Source organism: Plecotus auritus (genome assembly GCF_963455305.1).
Source record: "Plecotus auritus genome assembly, chromosome: 6".
Classification (NCBI taxonomy): domain Eukaryota; kingdom Metazoa; phylum Chordata; class Mammalia; order Chiroptera; family Vespertilionidae; genus Plecotus; species Plecotus auritus.
The window spans coordinates 9,309,578-9,328,983 of record NC_137773.1 but is presented as its reverse complement, the minus strand read 5'-3'; the positions used below and the strand labels follow the sequence as shown (position 1 = coordinate 9,328,983).

General features: G+C 41.6%; 1 protein-coding gene across 6 annotated transcripts in view; it reads left to right on the top strand.

The window, feature by feature from the left end:
* The window catches only part of TENM2 (teneurin transmembrane protein 2), a 1,211,371-nt gene that overhangs the window by 589,834 nt on the left and 602,131 nt on the right, over positions 1–19,406 (top strand). The window lies entirely within an intron of this gene.

Genomic DNA, 19,406 nt, shown 5'->3' with positions numbered 1-19,406 from the left:
CACTCTACTTTTCCTTTTTCTTTTTTTAAAATCAAATTTATTGCAGTGATGTCTGTTGATAAAATGATGTAGGTTCCAGGCATACAATTCTATACTGCATCACCTATATATGGTATTGTGTGTTCACCACCCAAGTCAAGTCTCCTTCCATCACCAGGTACCTCCCCTTCACCCTCTTCTACCGCTCCGCTCCCTTCCCCTCTGGTAATCACCAGGCTGTTGTCTGTGTCTATGAGGTTTTTTTCGTTGCTTATTCCCTTCACATTTTTCACCAAGTCCACCATCCCCTCTGACATCTGTCAGTTTACTCTATATATCTATGAGTCAGTTTCTCTTTTGTTTTTTTTTTGTTGTTGTTGTTTTTTTTTGCGTTTATTTTGTTCATTAGATTCCACATATAAGTGAAATCATATGGTACCTGCCTTTGACCGGGTTACTTCACTTAGCGTAATACTCTCTGTGTCCATCCATGCTGTCACAAAAGGTAAGATTTCCTTCTTTTTAGGGCTGAGTAGTATTCCATTGTGTAAACGCACCACAACGTTTTTTATCTACTCATCTACTGAAGGGCACTTAGGCTGCTTCTAAATCGTGGCTATTGTAAATAACGCTGCCATGAACACAGGGGTGCATAAGAAAATCATGTGAAAGTGGTGGAATATGAATGTTTCTTTCTGTCATCTTGGCCTTCACAGGTGCAGGCTTTGCATGAAGCCTCATGTGTTAGTCATACACTTATGTCATCACCCAGCCAGAACAACCCTTAGAGGCAGGCTGGCCATGCACTCTTATTCCCATTTTCGAGATGACAAAACTGAGAACCCAAAGGATTATTGCCCAGGATTATATGTATGTGCATTTCTAGCCCATGCCCATTGACTCAAGTCCACATTGTCATTGATATTTGGATATTCCAATAAAGCATGTACTGTTTGTTGAGCTGACTCTATGTGGGCCACTCACTGCTGCTTTAAAACTCTATTTCCAGGTCATCCTTTCCTTCTCCCCACATCTTTCACTAGTTAGTTTGAATTAGATTTCTCTCTTTTCTTTATCAAAAGATTTTTTTTAAAAAAAAAACTTTATTTAGCATTTTTAGAACATTGGAGAAACAAAAGTAAAGAAAAGGAATAGACTGGGTAGAAAATTTTTATCTGACTGTATTTTATAAGGTAGGATCAACTATTCTAAATAGGTTATGGTGAAGGTGGATGTTTTGGAAGGCCTGCGGTTATTGGTTGGCAGATGTATTCTTATAAACCAATCCACATTAAACCTGTGGTTTGAGAGCGTGAACTTCTGGTACTGGAAAAATATGGGGTTGCCGTGTTGAATCTGAACCTCGCTATGCTCTGCTGTTTTATCTGTTGAGCCATGAGAGGCCCCCTCTGCCTTCTTGTGAATGCGCTGCTCTAAGGGATGAAACGGGCTGGAGTGGTCAGCTTGAGATGGGCTAAGCTGAAGAAAGCAGCACTTCTTAAGAGTTTGATTCCTTTCTTATTTTATTCCAACAGTCTTAGATTCATGTTTCCAGGTGTTTTTGTTGGTTTATTCCCATTGGACATTTCAGTTACTATCAGTGTCCTTTTCCTAGGGAAATAGGTGACCTATAATTAGCTCTCCATTGCAACCTACTCAGATCCCTGAACCAGTACACCTCAATGGATTAACCAGGCATCCTCAAACTATGGCCCGCGGGCCACATGCGGCCTGCCAAGGACATTTATCCGGCCCACCGGGTGCCGCTGCCTGTCCTGCTTAGCAGCCGACATGTCCCGGGCCCGCAGTGTGCATAGGAATTTGTTCATAGTTTTTTTTTTAAAACTATAGTCCGGCCCTCCAACGGTCTGAGGGACAGTGAACTGGCCCCCTGTTTAAAAAGTTTGAGGCCCTCTGGATTAAACCCTCTCTGATTCATCTGAAGACAATCCCTCATAAATTCATTCATTCATCAGAATTTTTTAGACACTTACTATGTGCCCAGCCTTGGACTAAGCCCTAGGAATACCAAGGGAAATCTGGGCCTCCCACAGGTTTAATGTGGATTGGTTTATAAGAATGCATCTGCCAACCAATACCCGCAGGCCTTCCAAAACATCCACCTTCACCATAACCTTCTGACTGTGCCCCAGGGCTTTATCCCATCCATTTTATCAATCTTATTCTCAATGACTACTCTTTATCCTGTAACTCTTTTTAGGTTATAGAGGCATTGAACATATCAATATTTCTCACTTTTCTTTCTTTAATAGCAGATTTCCTTTTGTACGGGAATATGTAAAATAGATCAAAGAGGAGCATTCATGGTTGAAACAGGGGTATGGTATCCCCACTTGGTCTGGCCCCTCTGGTAGCTCCCTAAAGCTTACTGTCTTGCTGGGAAAAGATAGGGAAAGCCCGGGTCTAGGGTTGCCTGCAGGTGGTGCTGAAGAAGAATTCTGTCTCCAACCAAAGACCCTCACTCTCTCTTCTTGCATGTGCCTTCATCAGCAACACTGTGATACTGTCGCATTGAGATGCCATCCTGGGAGGAAGGGAGAGTTGTGTCAAGGTCTCGATGAGGAGGTAGTTTGAGGATACTGGACTTGTAGACTGAATGATAACAATTTACATTTAGTACCGTGTCCCAGATTCTCTGAATTTCATCTACATTTGTCTCAATTGAGCACTATTACCCCATGAGTTTGTCCCAGTTTTATTTTCCAAGTGAAAAACAGAGTCATGGTGTGCTGTTCAGAGTCATATTGTAGGAGCCAGGACTGAAACCCAAGTTCTCCAAGTGCAGCCCTGCTCACTTCTTTTGCTTCCCTCACACATTTCTCATAGCAGCACTATGCCTCGTAACCAGAGCTGACTCCACCATCCATTGCTCCCTGCTCCCATCCCTCCTTCACAAAGCCGACATGGGCCCATTTCTACCTGGATCCCATTATCCATGGAGACAGATCTTTCTAGGGAAGTGAGTACGCACCTCCAAAACAAGACAGACAGAAGGTGGCATGCATTTAATTTTCCTAAGATACCTTGCCTTATTTCCTTTATGTCCAGACACACTGCATGATTTTTTAAAGCTAGAGAATGTGGCTCTGTGTTAATTTCCGTGGCTACACACCCAACCATCCATCAGTGCCTTAGTGGCATATGATATATTCAATACATTTTAAACACTGCTACTTTTAAAAATAACTTTCAAAGGTTGTAAATGTCAAACTGAGATTTGAAATATGTCAGATAGCTGTCATTTTTACACCCTTCATTAATTTCAATTGGACTCAGTGAATTGTATTTGACAAACTGTTTTCATACAATGACTACAAGCGTGCTACGTTGACGTAGCACATCCCTGGCATGTGGAATGTTTAGAGGGGAACTTGAATGTATGACTTCTCTCTGACCTCATGGATGACATGAGACCATCCGGTGACAAGTGTGGCAGCATTCAACTCTAAGGTTTTCCAAATGGTGGCATTTGGAAAAACTTCAAGAGTCTTATTCAGAAATGGAAATGTCTTACCAGAGAGTTTCCAAATAAGAAAAATAGATACATTTGTGTTCAATATGAACTTGCAAAATTTGGGCTACAGTTAAGGCAAAAGGGTCATGAATAAAAACTTCCTTTTGGCAGATCTGAGCAGGTAGAGACATGCATGGAAAAATCAGGTCTGGTTATAAAATAATTTCCTTGTTAAAATTAACAACAACTCTCAACTATTAAATGCCATACCAAGAGCATGATCCAAAGAATAAAATGCTTAAACCCCAGGCTCTCGTGTCAGACTCTGTAAATTCAAATGCTGGCTCCACCTCCTACTCTGTGACTATGGGCAGGTCACTTGTCCTCTAGGTGCTTCAATTATGTAATTTGTAAGGTCAGGATAATGATATTACTTATCTCATAGAGTTACTATGAGGACAATGTGAGGTCAACGAATGTTAGCTATTATTATTACATAGCAGGAGTTCGCAAAGTGCTTCACACACATTCATTTAGTTCTCCAACTTCATTGTGAACTGGAGGTTACTAATATTGCTAGTTGACAAATGAAAACATGGAGACTTTAAGGGATTCTTACTATGTCCAGAGTTTTCTACCTAGGATGGGGCAGAGACAGGGGGTCAGGTAACGGACAGTACCTTTTAGATCAGTTTGTTCATCTGTAGAGGTGGTAATTGAACTTGAAGGTCCCACCCACATCAGCCAATACTGGATACAATGACCCCAGGAGCCAGCCCACTGACAAAACGTGAGCTGCACATGCCCAGCTGTTGTAGCTCACTAGTTGAGCAACGACTTATGAACCAGGAGGTCAGGGTTCGATTCCAGGTCAGGGCACATGCCCGGGTTGCAGGCTCGATCCCCAGTGTGGGGAGTGCAGGAGGCATTCCATCAATGATTATCTCTCTCTCTCTCTCATCATTGATGTTTCTACCTCTCTCTCCCTCTCCCTTTCTCTCTGAAATCAATAAAATATATATATTTTTTAAATGAGCTGCACAAAGCCAAGTGCCAGCACACAGAAGACAGGCTGATGTCCTGCCAGCACTGGGCAGTTGGTTTTTAAAACATATACTGTCATTTTTGCTCCCTTTTCTCTCTGAAGAAGAAACTAAGCCACACTTTGTGTGTTTATATGAGAGTTAGTGTCATGTTTTTAACACAGCTTTAAAGAAATTATCCATAAGTAAAAAACCTAAGTATGTTTTCAAAACACAACTGTGGAAGAAATTTTATCTAGAAATTATCACTCTGCGTAGAGAAAATGGTTAATTTTTATTGTTTGTTTTCTTTTTCTGTATCTTGGCTTCGGCATGAAAAATTGAAATTCAATCAATAATAAATTAGATTTTTAAAATTTTAAGAAACTGTGGAGATGATTGAGTTCAGTGTTTTCAGATTCCTAATTCATCTGAACATACTTTGTCTTGTCTGGACAGATAACTGGCGTGACCGGAGTGGGCTGGGAGAACAGACACTGCTGCTCAGGTCCAGCTGGTGTGACTGTGGATATGCCAGCTTTAAAAACAAAACAAAACACAAAATAGCCCTAGCCAGTGTGGCTCAGTTGGTTGGGCATTGTCTCATGCACCAAAGGGTTGCCAGTTCAATTCCAGGTCAGGGCCCAGGTTGCAGCTCAATCTCTGGTAGTGGGGGTGTGGGAGGTAGCCAACCAATGTTTCACTCTCACTTCGCTGTTTCTCTCTCCCCCTCTCTCTATCTCTAAAAGTCAATAAAAATTTTTTTTAAAAAATAGACACCACCACCAAGAACATAATACTATCTGACTTTTCTGAGAACATTCATAGTTTTTGAATATCATTCACTAATTCAAAAAATCTTAATGAGATGAACAATACTTGTCTGCAGGCCATTTTTGGCCCATAGTGGGACATTTTGTTACTTTAGCTCTAATCAGATCCCCACATTTTGCATTTGTGCAAACCTTCACCCGGAAAGAAGGTCAGGGTCCCCTTCAGAGTTTCTCAAGGTCATGCAGGCAGGTGGCTATGACATAGAACAGGAACCAGGCGCTGTAGTTCTGTACTTTGGTGAGTTTCTCTACATCATTCTATCACCTATACTTGTTACAAGACAAGGGTAAAGTATGTGACCTGTTAACTCACATAAGACAGAAAATGTCATTTGGCATTGATAATTTGGAAAATGGAAAACACTTCCAGGTTGGATCTAGAGGATTGGATTTAAGGATTGTGGAAAATAAAAAAGATGTCCCAGCCTATAGTTTTCTGATTGCATGAGGAAGCAACACAGCCACATCCACAAGGATCTGTAGTCCATGGGAAGAGATGAGAAATGTGTGAATGAACAAGGAGCAGCAGGCATGCTGGGCGCATTGAGCAAGTCACTTCCAGGTTCCTGCAAACCAGACCCCATAGTGCTTGTGTCCAAAAGCTCACGTGCCCCTCAGCCCCTCCCTCCTTTCATTTTCCCACAGAAAAAGCACAAAGGCCTCATCAAGTATGTGAGAGGATGTCTCTCTCATTTATCCATGCACTTTATCGTCATTTATGGCTCCTACTGGAAGCAAATGCCGCCTTTATCTCGCTGCGGGGGTTCAGCATCCTTCTTTTTTGTTATTTCATGTAAATGAAGAATCTAAGGGTGGAATTATAATTTATGGGAGACTCATGGAGCATCTGACAGTCCTCATAAACATTCCGAACTACTTCATCTTCAGAAAAAAACATACATTTTGTCTCCTAATAAGGAGTTTTATTATAACAATATTTCTATTCTGGACCGCCCTGTAACTGTGAATAATATGGGGTGGGGTGATTTTTTTTGTCCTGTATGTTTAGAAATATCTGTTTATCTCTGTGAATCTTTCTTAAGGATTAGTGGACAGTAAGTGTTATCAGACTCTTAGCAATCAAGCCTCACGGATTGGGAAGTTGACTGCTAGTGTCTCTGCTATCCCTGGTTGGTTGTTTTTGGTTTGCTTTGTTTTTAACAAAGTAATTAGCAAGTTGTAGGTCTTTGATCCTGAGAGTAGGACCCTTGACTCCTGTGGTCTCTACTGTCAGTCATTATTCACTTGTACTCTCACCTCTGCAAAAACAAACAGCAAACGATGGTTCTTTAGGGGTGTTATGATTTCAGAATATAGGGGATTTTCCAGTTGGTCTTCCATGGATTCCGGCAGTAGTGGGAGGAGGGACTCAGACTGTGACATGGCAGACTTTTTTGAATCTTTCATGTCATCATTGGTCCTCTTAATTATAATGAAGGAAAACAGCAAACAGTCCATTTTCTCCCAGAGTTGCTCATCACTCGAGAACAAAAAGAAGGGCAAGAGAAATACCCTGATTGGACTGGACCTTCATCCCCTTAATATTTCTTATGTTGGTGACGGGAATAGAGACGAAACCAGTTCACTCTTTTTCTCCATTACTCCATTTCTACTTTGATTAAAAAAATACATGCACCTTTTTTTCTCTATAGGGAATATTTGAATGAAAGACCATTAGATAGAATCTTAGCTTCCCTATTTAAATGCTTGTCTAAGGATAATCAGCTGAGCTTGCAAAGAACACACAATCATAAAATCATTTAATTAAATTACATCAATGCTGTTTGTTTTGCTGCCCATGTGGGTATTAATAACACCATTGCTGTTTTCACTGCCAAAGGTTTGCTACTTAATTATTATATTTGCTTATTGGGGATGTTAGCATCAATGTGTAGGATCCTGTAATCCCACACTGGGTGTCGCATCACCAGATAGGACACGCTTTCCAGAACTGGAAGTCCCACAGCCCGGGATAGATCTAAAGATGAAGTTGTGGAAATCAAATGAAACATTTGTTCGCTTATAAAAATGGAACAGAAAATAAGAACAGTTATTCAGACTGTGAGTAAATTTGATGGGGTGTGAACTGATCACTTTATTACACTCTGTTTATAGCATCCTTGCCATTTTCTGAGATGGCAGCCTATGCTTTCCATTGTCTTAATTAGATTAAGAATGGATTAGAGGAGCCGAATCTATTATTAAAAAAGCAATTCTGCTGTGTTCCTGAAAACCCCCTTTTGGTTTTTAATTTAAATTCCACAGCAAATGCACAATAGCAAATGCCTTCCTTGTAATTATGAGCATGTATGCATTTATTTAAAAGGCTATACAAGTATTACGAAAACCAGATCTTCAATTTTTCTGCAAAATTATTCCTGAAGAAACAAGGGAAGGAAGAGAGAAACAGAGGGAGAAAGGGGACGAGGGCTGCCTTTCTTTTAGCTGTCAAGAAAACATGTGGAGCCAAAACCGGTTTGGCTCAGTGGATAGAGCGTCGGCCTGCGGACTGTAGGGTCCCAGGTTCGATTCCGGTCAGGGGCATGTACCTTGGTTGCGGGCACATCCCCTGTAGAGGGTGTGCAGGAGGCAGCTGATCAATGTTTCTAGCTCTCTATCCCTCTCCCTTCCTCTCTGTAAAATATCAATAAAATATATTTTTTTTAAAAAAAAGATATTTAAAAAAAAAGAAAAAAAAGAAAACATGTGGAAACAGCTTCCTTGTTTCCTTCCTCTTTGGGTTTACGCAGACATAAAAGGGACAAGGCATGCTCCTCCGAGCTGCCAATTTCTCCAGGTCCTTTTGTTTCTTGTTAGTTGATATTCACACCTGAAGTATTTGAGCCTGTAGGTTCCTCATTCCTCTAACTTAGACTGAGCGTTTGTTCTGTGGGAAACCACCTTGGGATGATTACCTGGCTTCCCAGTTTGCATATCCACCTCTCCTCCGGTGCCTGTACAACTGCAAGTCTCAGTTTGAAACTTGGTTGTGTAACCAGCCATCCATATTATGCAAGCATGGCTTTGGATTTCAGTTGGGGCAGAGCTGCTGTGTTGGAAATGATAGTGTTTTATTTTGTTTTTTCCAGTAGGTGCCCTAGTTTTTTTTGTTTGTTTGTTTGTTTGTTTTTAAATATATTTTATTGATTTTTTTTTACAGAGAGGAAGGGAGAGGAATAGAGAGTTAGAAACATCGATGAGAGAGAAACATTGACCAGCTGCCTCCTGCACACCCCCTACTGGGGATGTGCCCGCAATCAAGGTACATGCCCTTGACTGGAATCGAACCCGGGACCCTTGAGTCCGCAGGCTGACGCTCTATCCACGGAGCCAAACCGGTTAGGGCGGTGCCCTAGTTTTAATTTATTGTTGGGTTCCTTAACCTCTAAAATGTGTTGCCTTGAGATGCTATTTTTTTACCTATTTTCTATGCATTTTTAAATTCCTGTGTAGTCAGAATAAAGTTTCATAGTTACACACAAACACACATATACAAATTATTGTAAAAAGTGGTGAAATTTGAATAAGGTCTGTGGTTTACTGAACAGGTAGCACCCATGTCGGTCCTGGTTTTGATCATGCACTTTGGTTATGTAACATACCATTGGAGAAGGCTGGCTGCAGGCTCCACGAGAACTCTCTGCACTATTTTTTCAACTCTGTGAGTCTTACATTATTTCAAATTAAAGTGTTTACAAAAATTAATGTATAATTTTAGTCCATTAACTCCTAGACTGCTACTAGCCAATATTGATCCCTACTTGATCTGCATTAAATTAATTTTGTTCTAATCACCAACACTCCACTGCCACCAGCCTTTTGAACACTCATAATTCTCTTCCTCTCACTCCAAGCACATTGCATACATTTCCTACTCATTCAACTCTGGTACCTTAGCAAAGGGTCCATATTTGAATGGTCTTTTTTAGTCCCAGAGCCTAACACTGGGCTCTGGACTTCGTGTTCCCAGAGCGTTTGATTGTTGGATATTCCAATGAGAATATGGGATAAAAAAGGATGGTTAAGCGAATAAAGAACTGGTATGCTAGCATAGTGCTGGCCACACAGCAAGCACTCTGCATATATCCTGAATGAAGGAATTAGTTAATTCATTAATTTTGCTCACATGCGAGTTTTGTAGCTTAGCAAGATGGGACTCAGGTTCCTGCTGAGCCATCTGTTCTTTGGAGGACTTTGTGACGGACTCAGAATCCGAGATCGCTCATTAATTGTCATTGCTTCAGTGAGGTGCAGTGTTTGGAATTGGAGGTCTTGAAGTGATACCTAATTTAGGAAGACTGTGACAAAATTTATCACTAATTACCTGTCTATCAAATGGGAATCAATGCCATCAGCAACATACGATGGTGATAATGTTATCATTTATCAAGTGATTAGTATTCTAAGCACTTTACATGTATGCTCACACTTTAATTTTACTCCATCACTAGCTCAGAGTTTAGTAAAATAACGTGTTCGGGGTCACCCATAATTGGCTTGTGAGTGGCAGATCTGGGACTTGAACCTAGGAAGTCTAACTTCTGAGAACCTTGTATGGTCTCCTTTTCATATGTATGTTCTATGCCCTTAAATGGTTAGTGTTTACCAACCCTAGAGATTCATTAGAATTACCTGAGGACCTCTTCCTGGACCCACTCCCACATGCATCTATGTCATTTATCTGGGTGGGCATTTTGTTGGATTTCCAGTGGGGTTCCTACCAAGGTGCCATGGCGAGCGTCTTAGCTGCATGTGAAAACTCACTGTCTGTGAAGAGTGGAAGCTCCTTATTCTACTTATAAGTTCATTGTGCCTGGCTATAACCATAGCAAAGCAGGGTACTTGCCCCAACCATCTACCTTTGGAGAAGTGGAGCTGGAAGTCCACCTTCTTTGCAATTAATGTCTGAACTTTTGTTAGCAACCTTCTTTTTCATATTCTCAGCCGCAGGCTTTCCACCTCTATCCCCCACCATCTGCCTCTGATGTTCATTTTAATAGTATTTTACCTCTAGAAAGGTATCTATTGGCAAAAAAAAAAATGTTCTATAGCAGATATTCTCAAAATTCACCTGTTCAAAGGAGCTAGGCAAATCAGGTAAATGAATGAAGAAGACAGGTCTTTGCATAGCGCATGTTCCCTTTGTGAAAGACAGGGGTGATTATCACTAGGGCAGACTGAGGAGCATGCGTCCCATTTCTAGGGGCACTCCCTCCTCCAAGCTCACAAGGTAGCCACACAGAAATCCTGCTCACTGTTCTGGATCTTCCAGATTTTCAGAAGACTTCAGAAATCTATTTTTTTTTATTAATTTTGTTTTTCTGATGCAAAATTATTTGGCAGCTAGGTCCATTTTTTTCCAACACTGCACAGGTCAATATTGTGTCACCAATAACAACACCAAAGAGCTTTTGTAGAGTTCAAAGCAAGTAGCTGCCTTTATTCAGGTACCTCTTTGCATTTTGAAATAAGTAATTAATCTTTCTTCACAAATTACCAGGGGCACTGGGTTCTAATCTTTGCCAGAAATTGGCATTCTGTCTTTAGACAAGGCACAGCATTTGGTGGACCCTGTTTCCTTCTCTGTAAATTGGGCAGAGAGAAGGGCATTATAGACTTGTAGACAGTGTTAAAGTCAGGGTCTCTGGAAAAAGGCTGGTGTAGATGGACCCTCTTGCTGTGACTTACCAGCTCTGTGATTTTAAATGAGTTGTTTAACATTCAGAGCCTGATTTTTCTCATCTGAAAAATGGATACATAAGATATGGACTTGCACAGTTATGCTGAGGCTTAAATTAAATTGTATATATAATGTTCTTAGTAGTAAAACACTGGACCTGGTAATAATAAGAGATATACTTAATGAGTGTCATGTTTTTAGTAGACTAAAATCAGGCAAACCATAGCCCAGCACTTGGTCTCATTGCCTTGGCTCCTCCTTTACTTACCTTCCATTGACATATCAAGGTTTTTTCTCTATTATTCTTTCTTTTTTAACAACAAAGAGCTTGTGTATTTATTGTACTAAAGCAAAATAGACAGTATGATATCCTATCTAATAAAAGGGTAATATGCAAATTGACCATCACTCCAACACACAAGATGGCCGCCCCCATGTAGTCAAAGATGGCTGCCCCCATGTGGACACAAGATGGCCGCCACAAGATGGCCAGCAAGCGGGGGGGTGGGGGAGTTGGGGGCAATCAGGCCTGCAGGGGAGGGCAGTTGGGGAGAACCAGGCCTGCAGGGGAAGGCAGTTGGGGGCGACCAGGCCAGCAGGGGAGCAGTTAGGTGTCAATCAGGCTGGCTGGGGAGTGGTTAGGGGGTGATCAGGCTGGCAGGCAGAAGCAGTTAGGGGCAATCAGGCAGGCAGGCAAGCAGTTGGGAGCCAGCAGTCCTGGATTGTGAGAGGGATGCCCACCGGGATCGGGCCTACACGGGCAGTCGGACATCCCTTGAGGGGTCCCAGATTGGAGACGGCGCAGGCTGGGCTGAGGGACACACACACACCCCTACACAAATTTTGTGCACCAGGCCTCTACTATTTCTATAAAGTTACCACATAATAAAAGTTTCAACTCATCATGAGGATAGAAGTCCAAACTTGTAAAACACATCCATTTTAATTATTGCCTAGATTTTATTTAAATATTAATGACAGTGTTTGTGTAATATACAAATCAGCTGATCTTAGCTTTCATAAAACCAATCATCAAATTAGTCACATATGCAGTGTAAACTCAACTAAAATATATAATGCTCAGAAAAATACCCTTCCTCAATGTTTTCTCCTGCCACATGCTCACTTTGTGTAATAAACTAAAACAGATTTTTTTAAATTATACAATGCAGTCTGCATTAATTGGTGCCAATAAAATGTATTGGATTTGAGATTTATGGTTTTAATGAATGGAGAAAGGAAGTTGATTTTTTAAATTGTTGACATTAACTTATGACTTCTCAATGTATTTTTTTTATTAACCAGCATTTCTTTTTTTTTAACTTATCTTTATTGTTGACAGTATTACAGATGTCACCTTTTCTTATTTTTCAAAAATTAGTGGGACTGACAGCTTCATGGTGATGGACAGAAATCCAATTCCTTAACTCTTTCCTTCCCTGTCTAATGTGACCACATTGGTGGTTATGCTTATAGAACCAGAGGAAATCTCTTTGGGATGATTAGAAGCAAAGTGTGATTAATAATGAATACATGTATGTATTTTAAGAGGAGGGTTGTATTAAATGTGAAGAGGCAATAAATGCCTGTTAACCTTCCCAGGGGTCAACAGTCAGCTGGGTGGCTGGTTACACAGGGCAACGTGGGCAGCCGCAGCCTGATTCAGACCTAATCTTAGATCTGACGATAGTACAAGCAATTAGGGAAGCATCTCTGTAATAACAATCATCGATTTAGATCAAGAGGACAGGTTGCAGCTGTGGGGAGCTTGTGGTGAGAGAAGTCAGAACAATCCATGGGTTCCTGAGAAGCAAGCCTCAAGTTATCTCTTTTCAGTATGTTAGCTTTCAATTCGTCTTGATGATAATTTAGGGAAAAACATTTTTAAAATACACGCATGACTCTTGGGATGCAGATTGTTCACAGTCCTTTTTTCCCCCAACATGTTAATAGGTTGGGATTACACGTCTTTCTTATTAATAATGCTATTGTGGCTTTAAATCTCTATCTCAAACCATGATTGACACAAACATTGTGTTTTAGCTTTTATTTTTTTTTTCCCTCAAGAACTGAGCTCGAATTGTACTATTGCAAACCCATGTCTTTTGAGGATATATAACAATTCAGTTTTGTCTCCTTTGAAATGCTGGTGTTTGTAAACGAGAGAGCTGCCACTCTAGACTTTAGTCCTCTCCTTTCACTTCTTGACAATCTTGCGAGAAGAAAAGTTTGTACTCCTCTTCACGTTTGAAAGAAATCTGGGGCTCTGGTCTACCTCAGGGTCCCAGGTTATATTTTGTCTTCCCCACCCGCCACTTTCCCTGACCCTTAAGATAACAGAAATGAGTTCCTTGGCTTCTCCCCATTAAAAAGGTAATGTTTCAATTCATGATTGGCTTGGAATAATCCTATATAATAAAAGCATAGTATGCAAATTGTACCCTAGACTGGGAGGTCATCTGGGAGTTGGACCAGGAGGCGGGGCCAGCTGGTGGAAAGGAGGGAGTACCTAGCCTGCAGCCAGCAGCCACTAGGGACCCTACCAGTGCATAAGTTTCGTGCACTGGGTCTCTAGTTAATAATAATAATAATGGTGTGAGAATGGTTTACATTTATGACTGCTTTCAATTTTTTTTCTGAATCTCATAAAAAAACGCTAAAAAGTAAGAAGAGAGACAGAATGGAAAAGACTGGGTTCATTCACTTATTCTCTCATTTGTGCATCCATTCCACAATGTTTAATAAGTAACTATGTGTCCTAGGTATTGTTCTGAGAGCAAGCTTGACAGTGTGAAAAGGGAAGACAAGGTCTCAATGCATTTAATAGGAAGGACCAGGCAGTAATTGCATAAATGAATGAATAGGATCATTTCACATAGTGCTACTGGCTGTGAAGAAAATAACACAGGATGATGCTTTAGAATGGGTTCTCTGAGAAAGTTGTGCAGGGGCGGTGACATTTGAGCTGAGACCTAAATGACAAAAAGAAAGCCATGGTGAGGTCTGGGGAACATAAGCCAAATTCAAAGACCCTGAGGTGTGAAGACCAGTAGAGTGCAGAGAATGGCAGGAGACATGAGGCAAGGGGTCAGGTCATTTTGGGCCTTCTATGCCATGGGAAGGATATTAACTTGGAACCCTTGCTTCACTTGCTGCAGTATGTCTGAGGGATAAGAACTTCCCCAGTACCTTTTCTCCTGATTGGATGTAGAACTGTAACAAGCTCCTATAAACACATGTAGACATGTGCCAATGGCACCACTCCACCGTGAGCTCATGGGGTGGAGCTTCTGCCTCATTCATTTTTTGTATCCCTGGAGACCCAGCGTAGGATCTGGTGTGTAATTAGCAAGTATGTTTGATAAGCTGAGCTGGAGTGTTGTCAAAGTGTGGTCAGGTCCCACCTGCATCAAAGTCTTCAGGGAGAGGCGTATTTGAGATGAGGCTTCCAAGCACTACCTCCAGGCTAATGAACTCAGACTTTCTGGGAGTGGAGCTTTCATTCTGCATTTTCAACCAGCTCCTGGAGCAATTCTTATGCATAGGAAATGTGAGAACTGACCTCCTTTTCATTTCTCCCAAGAAGTGCCTACTGTATTATAAAAATCTCAAAGGCACAAATATTTAGGCTAATATGTTGTATATTCATGAGAGGCTCCTGCTGACAGCTGCACGTGTGAACACTATTTTCTATACTGGTTCTTAATAAGATGACATAAGTGTGTCAATTTGTAGCAGAATTATAACGCATCCTTATTAATTCAAGCAAAATGAGTGAAATTGGGAGATTCATTCTGTTTTGACTCTTGTTCTATCCCATTCACTTGATTCTATTATCAGAAGTAAGCTGGAGCTTGGCTGAGGATGACACGTGACAAGGAGCAGCCTGGTTGGGGTGCCCATGCCCACATACCTCCGTAACACAAGAGCTCAGGACTGAGATTTCTAGGCAAAAGCCGGGGGGTGCAGAGTTGCACAAACAGCATAGGCTGCCTGAATGAACTGATGTTTAAAAGAAGAAGCATTGGAGGAAACAGTGAGTTGAGGTTCAGAATAAACCTCTACCTTTGGCAAGTTCTACCCAAATATTGGCAAAGGCTTGGGTGCCTTTGCTCCCCCATTTCTGTGGTTAGAAAGGTAGCAGAGAGAAAGACTGAACATTAAGATGAAGCCACACCACACAGTTTGAGTGAGAGCAATGTCCCTGCTCCAAGAACACGGTCTTTTCGCAAATCCCTCACACACTGTAGGCCTGACAGTCGCTTCAAGTAGCGTTTCCAAGGAGGAAAATGACAGACCCTCAGTGGGGAGGAGGGCTGTGGCTTTGGAGCTATTTTTGCTGTGTGTGTATTGCAATCCAAAAGCTGAAGCGGAGCTTGGGAGGATGGGAAGCCCTTCGCGTCACCTTTTGGGTTTGGGTTTTATTCTCACTCTTTCACTGTCTTGTCACAGCTGCCGGCGTTACCGGCGTTACCGTCCACTTCCTCCTACACTCTCTGTTTCTCAACAAAATACAGGATTGTTTGTGCTTGTGGCAGGGAAACCAGAAAAGGCAAGCCTTTTTAAAAACACAATCCTCTTAAAACCTTGTCCAATGAACAATAAAGTAGACAAAATGCCACTGCATGTGATGGCAGAGGGTGAGATTCCTTTGGGGGCTCCTAGTCCAAGTAGGGCTGCCCTTGCTTGTTCCAGAGCCAACTGCTTCCAACATGGCTCATTTAATCAAGTCCGCAATCCCTCCCCTGATAAAAGGGCGCTGGATGTGTGTCCCTGGTTCACCTGGAGTCCTCCCTGTTATTATTTTTGTTGTCCTGTTTTAGTCAATGACGTGATTTCTACAGAAAATTACCAGGCAGGATGGACTCCCCGTTTCCCAGCGTGTCTGCTTTCTCGGCACCATGTGCACCAAAAAACCTCGTGAGGATTTTTGTGACCTTTCTTCAGCTTCATTCCCAGCACCTCTAGACAATGTAGCCAGGGCAATTTTAATTTCCTTCTTATCCCTGTATTTGCCACCAAACCTGACATTATTATTACCTGGCAGTCTGCAGGTTGCATCGTGGCCAACGGAACCTTGCTTAGCCAGCACAGTGGTTTTTAAAATTAAACTTGAACGTCTTTGGATGAGTCCACTCTCCGCTAGGCACCATGGCCTCACACCTGGCTGCTTCACACACTGGTCTCCGGAGGAATCCTGGCAAGGCCAGCCCTGGTGTTGAGCTTCGGCAGCGCCTCCCTCTCCCTTTCTGCTTGTGCAGCTGCTGAGTTTAAGGCAGTGGGTTTGTGTGTTGGTTGTGTGTGTATGTGTTGATAGTGTGTGTTGGTTGTGTGTCTGTGAATTAGGTCAGGGAGTTCTAAGTCAGTTGTGCATGCTTTGGTTGCATGCATTAGTTGTGTGGGTATGTGTGTTGTTTTTCTTGTTGGTGTTGAGTAGAGATGTTAGGGAAACAGCTGGTTGCTTTGGGGCTCTTTCTTTTTTTCTTCCAGTTACAGCCAGATAATGTCTATCTCCTTCAGGAGATTTCAATAACTATTTAAACTTTGAGGTGGTTTTCATGTTTTATTTGCCACTATTTACCATATAAGTTATCTACTATTCTTACCCTCCCCAAAGACAAAATCCTAATAAAACAAGTTATTCATCCAGTTAAAAAGAGTGATCTGGGCCTCACATATTCGACTCTCGCAGCAAAGATGTAAGAACATTTCTTTAACACCAGATGATGGTATTTTTTTTAACTTAGGACTTCATAACAAGAAAATATGTTGGGGATGACAAAATATATTTTTTTAATCCCCTTACCAACCACTTAGCTGAAGTGTTTATCTACAGATACATCACATGGTATCATTGAGCTATAAACAAGGTGCTTCTGGCCATTAACTCCCATCCTATTTCACTAAGGAACTGTTCACCTTCTTAACTGATGGCTGGTTTTCTGTGTTCCATTCCTTGTGGCATCATTTACCAAATCACTCTCTGAATCATGGCCAGCGTTCCAAAGACGGAGAACTCTCCCACTGCTCTTCAGCCCTCACCTTCACCACCTGTAATCTGGTCCCAGCCACTGCTCTTCCTACTTTGCTCTTTGCAATCTGTTTGCAAAGCGAGGACTAAGATGGTTTTGCACAGCGCCTGCTGTAGCTGCCTATTTCATCCCCCGTACTGTGGTGTAATATACAAGAACCATTTCCTGATTAACGTCTCCCCCACTATTTAGATTTACCTTTCCGTCCACGTTTACCTTAGCTATTCTATTATCATTTAGCACTTTACTGAAATTTTATGATTTAATCATTGCTTATCTAGTTTTTTTAGGGACTCTGTTTACAACAGTGTTTATGAATTATGAAACATTGACTGCTGTGGGGGTGGGTGATCATTTTTGTGTCTCTGTTCATCTCAGATATGGAATAAATAAAGGGAGAGGTAAAAACAAATGTAAATTAGATAAGAAAAGTCTTCTCAGGTGTATCAGTTATCTACTGCTGTGTAACAAATGACCCTCCCCCTTTAGTGTATTAAAGCAATAATAAACATTTGATAATGCTCACTATCATTTCTGATAATGGTCAGAAATTTGGGAATGGATGGGTTAGGCAGTTCTGGCTTGAGACCTCCCGTGAGGTTGCAGGCAAGATGTGTGCCTGGACTGTAGCATCTGGAGGCTTCACTGGGGCCAGAGGATGGTTTCCTAGATAGCTGATTCCCATAGCCGGCATGTGGGGGCTGGCTGTGGGCATTAGGCTCCAGTTCTCCCCTTGACGGGGTACCTCCACAGGTTACTTGAATGTCCTCATGGTGGCTTGCTTTTCCCAAAGCAGGAGATTCAAAAGAGAAGAAGGAGGAATCTCTCTTGTGACTCAGCCTTGGGGTCTACTGTTATTTCTGCCACATACTGTTCATTAGAAGGGAGTCGTGTTCAGCCCACATTCAAGGGAAGAGGGTCGCAAGATTTTTTAAAGGAAAGAAATGGGGGAAAAATAGATACAGAGGCAAAGAAGCATTGAACAGACTGTCAAACTACAGTGGGAAGGCAGGGGAGTTTGGGGGGGGTGCTGTAAGAGATCAACCGAAGGACTTGTATGCATGCATATAATCGTAACCAATGGATATAAGACACTGGGGTGGGGGAGAGGTAAAGGCATGTACTGGGGGGTAGGGGAAACCGGGGGGATGTTAATGGGGGAAAAAAAAGGAGACATATGTACTACTATTTGTAATACTTCAAACAATAAAACAACAACAACAACAACAAAAGATTCTGCTTTTGGGAGGGGAAAGCCTCAACGAATTTGTAAACATTTTAAAACAACCACATCACATTCCTGTAATATTTGACTTTTTACAGTATCCATTACTGCCGCAAAATACTGACAATCTATTCCAATCTGCGGCAGTAATGGGTATTGTAAATAGATTATCAGTATTTTTTTCTTCATCAGTCTCAAAATGTGATCAGAAGGCCACTGGGAGACAAGGTCTTTCCAGGTACACAGAATGGCCTCAGGGTGGACAATGTGATGAGGTCAATGATGGCTTCCCAGAGTGGTTGATACGTTTAATAAAATTAAGACCATTTGTTGGTGCTGTATATAAAACAATTCCAGTCTTCCCTACTCATTTGGCTAAGTGATTGTTGTTGTTGGTTTTTAATAGAAAACAGAAACATGACTAGGCCGGTGGTTTATAAACCACAGGTTTTACTTGTAACTCACCTGAAGCTTTTTAAAAAGAAAGATTCCTGGCTTGTAGCCCAGATCTACTAAATTATAAGTTCTAGGGAATAGATCCCTGAGAACTGTTACAGTTTTTTAAAGCTCTGGGTGATTCTGATATTAGAGCAGTGTTTGGGAACCATCGCCATACTTCACCAAATTTATTCACCAACTCAAATCACTTGCAAAGAAAAAGGGAAATCATTGACACTCTCGTGACAATCAACCTCATTTTGCTTTCAGAAAAGTCTCTCTGGGTTTCTAGGCATTTTCCCCAAATGAGGCCCTGACTGACAATGACTACTGGTTCTGTAGCTGCGTCCCCCAAGGCGGTAACATGAGGGGCCCACACAGTGGTAAGGGCACTGGCCCAGAAATGCATCCATTGTTCACGCTTCCCAAAGACAATGACTCTCTTTCTTATTAGAGTTGTCCTCCTTTTACCCAAAGGCTTTCCATGCAACCGAGGGAGCATAACAATGGCTGGGAAAGGAAATGTCTTCATTGATTTCTTTTTTGTGAATTGAAGCCTCCATGAAAATGGCACAGGCTTGTTTAACAGTGTCGATTTGTGCAATTGAGGGGAGGAGTGTTAAAACCCATCCATTTCCCCCAATGTTTGAACCACGCTAATGAATTAATCCATAGATAATGGATTGAATCGCTGCAATCACCGCAGTAGGTAAGGCTAGTTA